The sequence below is a fragment of the Homarus americanus genome, unplaced genomic scaffold, assembly GCF_018991925.1.
Source record: "Homarus americanus isolate GMGI-L3 unplaced genomic scaffold, GMGI_Hamer_2.0 scaffold7626, whole genome shotgun sequence".
Classification (NCBI taxonomy): Eukaryota; Metazoa; Arthropoda; class Malacostraca; order Decapoda; family Nephropidae; genus Homarus; species Homarus americanus.
In genome coordinates this window covers 6,216,282-6,224,380 of record NW_024718273.1, presented here as the reverse complement: position 1 = coordinate 6,224,380, position 8,099 = coordinate 6,216,282, and positions in this window count along the sequence as shown.

Here is an 8,099-nt window from a genome sequence, read left to right as displayed (position 1 = left end):
AGAAGTTCGCAGATGCCAGTAGCTCCACCAATCATGATCCACGCTTCGGCGTGTTCCGTGATCGTGCCGAGCTCTTGCATCTCGACTTCGAGAACGGGGACGAACAGGACTACAATCGAGCATTTTCCCCAGAGGAACTTTCCTTTGCTTTAAATAAGGGCAAGGGCTCTACTCCTGGACCTGACGGTATACGATACGAGATGATTAAGCACCTTGACCAGGGAAACCTGGACAAATTGCTAGAAGTGTTCAATGAGATCTGGACGTCCAGAACGTTTCAAAACTCATGGCACTTTGCCCATGTCGTACCGATCCCGAAGAGGGACAAATGCCCTACCAACACCAACTCATTCCGTCCGATTTCGCTCACAAACTGTCTGTGTAAGGTCATGGAACGTATGATAAAGCGTAGGCTAATGTATTTTTTGGAAAGTAACAACTTATTGAATGATCGACAGTGTGGTTTCCGCCAAGGTAGAAGCACACTAGATCATTTAATAAGTCTTGAAACTGACATCTCAAAAGCTCTTTGCAGTAAAGAAACACTAATTGCAGTATTCCTAGACATAGAAAAAGCTTTCGACATGACCTGGCGGACTGTCCAATTTTCATTAGTAATTTTTTGCAAGACAGGACTTTTTCCGTCAAATTAAAAGGTAACGTAAAGTCAGACACATTTGTCTTAGAAAATGGAGTTCCACAAGGCAGCGTTTTGGGCCCAATATTATTTCTTATAATGATTAATTATTTCCAATCACCAGCCCCCAGCTTAGTGACCTCAAATTCTCCTTGTTTGCTGACGATTGCGCAATCTGGCGCTCCTCTCGGGTCGAGAGACTATCTGCACAAAGGGTGCAGGCCGGCCTAAAAGCCGCTGAACAGTGGGCAATACAATGGGGATTTAGGTTTTCAGTTGAGAAGACAGTAGGAGTAGTCTTCACTGAGAAACGTAACATTAATAATCCAGTATTAAAATTAAATGATACTCCTATTAAATTTCAGACTTCAGTAAAATTTCTCGGTGTTCATTTTGACCGGAAATTAACGTGGAAAAACCACATTAACGAACTTGAAAGTAAATATCTTAAAGTCACAAACATCCTGAAAGTTTTATCAGGTACTACATGGGGAGCCGATAGGAAATCTTTATTAATGGTGTATAAGACCCTGATCAGATCAAAACTTGATTATGGATGCCAGTTGTATGCTTCGGCATGCGACACCACACTCGCAAAGCTGACCAGAATACAGAACCGATGCCTTCGTCTATGTCTGGGTGCTTACAGGTGTACACGTGTAGGAAAACTAGAGGTTGAGGCCCATGTCCCTCCACTTCACATCAGGAGGGACATGTTGACGCTAAGGTACGGGTTGAGTGCGGCTATGAGGCTCGGCACAGGCCACCCAGGTTGGTGCGCTGTTGCTAAATTCCGTTTCCTGCAGCTGCGTAGGTCCCCATCCTCGGTTGTCCGCCTCCAGACCTTGTGCCAGGGTGCTGGTATCCATTTCGAAGACGTTGATAGATACGTTCCACCGTTGTGTCCGCCGTAGGAGAACCCCAACTTCCATGTGGAAACATCGTGGCTTCCAGGAGGGAAGAATGACCTTCATCCTGAGCTCCTGAGGCAACTTTTCTATCAATTTCTGGAAGGATACAGCGCCTATACTCACGTGTACACCGACGGGTCCAAGACTGACGACAACGTTGGAGCCGGTATCTGGAGCAGAGACGGGGAATGGAGCTCCCGCCTGCCACGGCATACAACCATATTCACTGCAGAGATGTTCGCAATAAGTAGAGCCATTGACGTTGCAATAACAAGCAATGTCAATGATGTTGCTGTCATTTCAGATTCCATGTCAGCTCTTAAAGCAATTCAAAGTGGTGATACTACCAGCAATGAGATACAGGGCAACATTATTAATAAACTACATGAGTGTGCCAAGAATATTGTGCTGATGTGGGTGCCTGGGCATTGCAACATTTGGGGCAATGAACAGGCAGACAAATTAGCAAAAGCGACTGTGGGTCTCGGGGAGACAACCAATGTACCCTGGGAGCGTCAGTCGTGTCTCTCCTTGGGGAAGACATATACAATAGGGAAGTGGCAACTTGATTGGACGAGGTTAGATCTTCACAACAACTGGAAGACTAACATAGGAAACTGGCTTTCAGCATACAGAAAGAATAGGAGGGAAGAGGTGGTTCTCGCCAGACTAAGGCTGAACTGTACCTATTTGACCCACCTAAAAGCCTATCTTGACAACTCCTTTCCACCTATCTGTGCCACGTGTAACAAAATTCTCTCTATCCGACACATTCTGACTGAGTGCAGCCAGTACGAACCAGAGCGCCGGCAGCTGGTGATCCTAGCTGCCGAGCAAGGCTTCGTGCTGACTGTACCCAATTTATTGCAAGATGATGTCACCATAAGTGACTCTGTAATAATCTTCCTCAAGGAGACCCATCTTATCGGCATGTTATGATTGACACACGCATGAACTCCTTTTATATTTATAATATGTATGTAACCATGCCCTAAAGCAAATATAAATGAATAAAACAAAAATTTCAACATACAACATGAGAGACACATCACAAACCTTTCCATTACATACAACACGCACATTTACCAAGTTAAACTGACACCCACCAACACATATTCAAACAAAAAGACACGGGCTACAAAAGACAAAAAAAAATAAAAAATTAATCACAGAGAAACTAGTCACCTGACCGGCCATTTCATCTGGTCTGTCAGTAACTCACTATCATATCACTCACTCATACCATAATTCATCCCAAATAAAACAACAAGAAGAAAGAAGTAACCAAAATACCAAGAACAAGAAGAACACAAGAATAACAAGAAAAGAAGAAACAAGAACAACAGATTAGTTGTAGCAAGAAAGAAGACCAAGACTAGAAGAAGAAAGAAGACATCAGCTCCGGCCGAAATAGCCCAAAGGCGAAGTGGCCAGCAATCTCCAATACTAGTCTAACCTCTATCTCGTCGGTCAGTAGTAATTTCCATTACATTGTGTCTAACTCACCAAGAAATAATAGTCTCCTTTACCCTTAGCGCCATCAATTTTTAATCCTATTAAGAAAAGGTGATGAAGAGATTCGAATATCAAATATTTTTCAGACTTAATGACTTTTACTCTTCCATTAGAATGATTTCGGGAAACATTCTAAAGATGCTCCCTGTGCTGATTACTGGAGTGTAATATAAGGTTCTTGTGCCTGATGTTGATAACTGGGTTGTGATATGCCAGCTGTCCATAAGAATATTTATTGGAGAGTAAACAAAATCCACATTGATCTAATGGGTTTTGGAAGGGAGCTGAAAACTAAGGACGTAGAAATTGAACATAAGAACATAAGAAAATAAGGAGTCCGCAATAGGCCGGTTGGCCTGTGCATGGCAGCTCCTGTCGAGAGTTACTACCACTCTCTATCATCCATGAATCTATCTAGCCTCCTTTTGAAACTTTCCAGAGTTCCCGCACTTACTACAAAGTTGCTAAGCTTGTTCCACTCGTCCACCACCCTATTTGTGAACCAGTTTCTTCCTATCTCCCTCCTAAACCTAAACTTATCCAACTTGAATCCGTTGCTCCGAGTCCTATCCTGCTCGGATATTATAAGAACTTTATCTATATCCCCTTTATTGATTCCTTTCACCCACTTAAATACTTCTATCATATCTCCCCGCACTCTTCGTCTTTCTAGGGAATGCAAGTTAAGTTTCTTTAGCCTATCCTGATATGGAAGGTTTCTAAGTCCCGGAATCATTTTTGTCATTCTTCGCTGCACCGACTCTAGTGAATCTATATCCATTCTATAATAGGGGCACCAGAACTGAACCGCATAATCGAGGTGTGGCCTGACTAGCGCAAGATATAGTTGCAATAAGACCTCTGCACTCTTGTTACTTACACTTCTAGATATAAAACCCAATACTCTGTTTGCCTTATTTCGAACATTAACGCACTGTTTTCTAGGCCGTAGGTCCGGACTTACAAGTACCCCTAGGTCTGTTTCACAAGTCGACTTCTCTAGGTTGATGTTGTTAAGGCTGTATACATTATAAGTATTTGTTCTTCCAATATTAAGTACGCTGCACTTGCTGGTGTTGAATTTCATTTGCCATTTTTCAGACCACCCCTGCAGTTTATTTAGATCCTCCTGTAATGCATTTGCATCCTGCCCTGAATTAATTTGCCGCCCTATTTTGGTGTCATCCGCAAACTTGCTTTTGTCACTGCTGATCCCAGTATCTAGATCGTTTATGTAGATTATGAACAAGAGTGGGCCTAGTACTAACCCCTGGGGAACCCCACTGGTTACACGGCCCCACTCAGATTTAACACCATCTACGCTGACCCTCTGCGTTCTGTCGGTGAGCATAAATTAGAATTCCCGGGAACAGGTAAAAAGCAATCAAGGGAGATGAAAATGTAGAGAGAATAATGAATCTGTAGAGATCAGTGAAAATGTAGAGAGACTGTAAATATAAGGAAGTATTAATAATTTTACGGTTATTGAATATGTAGTGGGGGGGGGGGGGCTGAAAACATGGGAAGGAAAATGAATATCTAGGAAACCGCTGAAATTGTACGAAGGACACTGAAAATGATGGGTAAATGTAAGCGTAAGGGACAGGTGAAACTTAGGTGGTCACTGAAAATAGAGGGAGGACTATTGAAAATGAAGGGGGAGCTACTGAAAATCTACGGAGACTCTATACTTGTTGGGTGGCACAAAAAAAATGTAAGAGGTTGCCGTAAAACTGTAGCACTGAGAAGAGGGAGAAAATGTAAAAGTTGGAAATCATTGAAACTGTATAAGGAACTGAGTGTATTGATCTAAGGGTCATTGTGAATATAGGAGATTTAGGAGTAATGATAAGTATGAATCTTAAACCAAGTAAATAATGTGCATTTGCTCGAAACAAGACTAACATAAGAACATAAGAAAATAACGAGTCTGGAATAGGCTGGTTGGCCTATGCATGGCAGCTCGTGTCGGGAGTTACAACCACACTCTATCGTTCATGATGATGATGATAATGAAGTAAAGTGGCAAATGACTTTGCACTGGGAAAGGAGAGGAGAGAGAGAGAGAAGTAAAGCATGGAAACGGGAAGAAAAGTGGGAGGGGTAGATAGCAGGTGGGCTGTCCACCTAGCGGAGACGAGTTGAAATGATGGGGTTGTGGCCGCACGCAGCACACGCCCGCCCGCTCTGGGAGGGAGGATGAGGGGGGAGGGGGGAGGGAAGCTAAGCTAGCTAGGTATTCATTATTGTAATGGGTGTTAATTTTTGTTTGTCCGATGGTGGTGTTATTTGTTCACATATATGTGTAAAGTGGGTCTTGTTCTGCTATGTCAGCATGGAGGCTCTTGGGCCACCAGCTGTGTGTTTTAGTAGTTCCTTCTTCTTTTAACTTGGAGAATAATGGGTCCTCCATCTCTTCAAGTTTGATCCATATTCTCTGTGCTTGGCTGTGTGTACGTATGTTCAGTGGTTCGATATTGTATAATTCGTGAAGTTCTTGTATTTTGGTGGTGTATGGCGGGAGTTGCTTTGATGCTCTACGGATAGCTTTGTTTTGTACTGCTTGAAGTTTAAGTTGCTGGATTTGCTGATCGTGTTGAGTGGTATTGGTGGATATTCCAGGTGGGGGTGGACAAGTGCTTTGTATAGATGTAGTTGAATTTTGGTGTCCATTTTGCTGAATCGTCGTAGTTTCGTGAGTTGTGATTGGGCAGTCTGTTTGCGTTGTTTTACGTATTTTGCTATGCCTGTTCTTGTTATTGTGAGTCCCAAAATTTTGCCTTCGTTGGAGTATTGTATAGGTACGTTGTTGACTGTGATTGGTGCTGGGTTTATTTTGGCAATGTGTATTATCATTAGTTTCTGTGTATTGGTTTGAATTTTCCACTTTTTTTCATATTCGTTGATTTGCTCGATGGCGTGGGCTGTTTTCCGTGCCATCATCTGTTTGCCCTTGCCTGGATGTCGGATGATTTGGGTGACGTCATCAGCATAAGCTACGTATTCTCCGTGTATAGGAGGTGGCATGTCCGCCGTATATATTGTGTAGAGTGTGGGCCAGAGGTTACTTCCCTGTGGTACTCCGCTGTGTAATTTGAAGCTTGGGCCTATGTGGTTACCTATGATAATTTTGGCCTCTCTATTGTCGAGGAAGTTGCAAAGAAAGGAAGTAAAGTTGTTGGGAAGTTCTTGGGTGGTAATTTTGTATTTGAGCCCTAGGTGCCAGACCTTGTCGAATGCTTTTGCTACGTCCCTTAATACTACGTTACATTGCTCCTTGTTGTGCATCGCGTTGGCTATGTTTTCGTAAATTAGGACTAAGGCTGTATGGGTTCCTCTATGTTTTCTAAATCCGTGCTGTCTGGGGTTGTACTTCTCTTCAAATTCGAGGTGTGTTCTCAGTCGGTGGTTAATTATTTTTTCTAGGACTTTTCCCGGTGTTTCTAGAAGAGAGATTGGTCTGTAATTTGATACTTGGATTGGGGATTTACCTGGTTTTGGTATAAGTCTGATGCTTGCTGTTTTAAATTTCCTTGGGAAGTAGCCAGAGGCAAGTGCTGCATTAAAAATGTTTCTGAGTTGGAGTATCATGTTGATTGGTAGATGCTGGAGTATGGGTTTGTTTATTTTACTGATGCCCGGGGCCTTGTTCTTGAAACTGATTATTGTTTTCTGAATATCCTCTGCGGTGATTGGTTTGATCAGTGTGGAAAGATCGTCCAGAGCGTTTATGTCTATGCTGGGACTTGGTATCGTCCATGAATCTATCTAGCCTCCTTTTATAACTTTCCAGTGTCCCAGCACTTACTACAAAGTTGCTAAGCTTGTTCCACTCATCTACCACCCTATTTGTGAACTAGTTTCTTCCTATCTCCCTCCTAAACTTATACAACTTAAATCCGTTGCTACGAGTCCTATCCTGTTCGGATATTATAAGAACTTTATCTATATCTTCTTTATTTGTTCCTTTCACCCACTTAAATACTTCTATCATATCTCCCCGCACTCTTCGTCTTTCTAAGGAATGCAAGTTTAGTTTCTTTAATCTATCTTGATAGGGAAGGTTTCTAAGTCCCGGAATCAATTTCGTCATTCTTCGCTGCACTGACTCCAGTGAGTTGATATCAATTCTATAATAAGAGCACCAGAACTGAACAGCATAATCGAGGTGCGGCCTGACTAGAGCAAGGTATAATTGCAATATGACCTCCGCACTCTTATTACTTACACTTCAAAACATAAAACCTAAAACTCTGCCATTATATCGAACATTTGCGTTTTCTAGGCAGAAGGTCCGAGCTTACAAAGTACTTGGGTTCATACAAACGAGTGTTATAGTTACAAGACTGGCGAGTTCATCCTAAAACTATATCTTGTACTTGGGAGACCTCACTTGGATTACGCAGGTCAATTCTGGTCAACGTACTACATAATGGATATAGAATCCCAAGAAAGAATTCATAGGAGAATAAAAAGATTAATCCCGGACATTAGGAACCTCGAGTACTGAGACAGGTTAAAGCATCTTAATTTGCACCCAAACAGGAGCGAACTCGTAACAATGGTTTTAAATTAAACAAATTTAGTTTTAGGCGCGAAATAGGTAAACATTGGTTTAGAAATAGTATAGTGGATGAGTGGAACAAGTTACCAAACATCATCATTAACTCGAATACGCTGGAGAGCTTCGAACATAGGCTGGATGGATATATGAGCGATAGGGGTTGGGTGTAAATGGGACTGTCCAGTATGGGCTAATAGACCCGCTGCAGCTTCCTCCATTCATACGTTATTTTGTTCTTATAGGAAGCAGTAGGAATTTAGACGGATCAGAAGAAATGTAGAGGGTGACGAAAACTCTAACCTAAGATATTAGTAAACATGAAGTAACCCGATCTAAAGGTCTTAAGAATATCTTCTGTGTAGAAGGTAGATAATTCAACTCACCCTGTCTCCAGTCATTCCAAGTTTGCAAAAATATCAAACGTTTTAATCAGAATGGGCAAAACACGGTGGAATATATAACATTACGATCA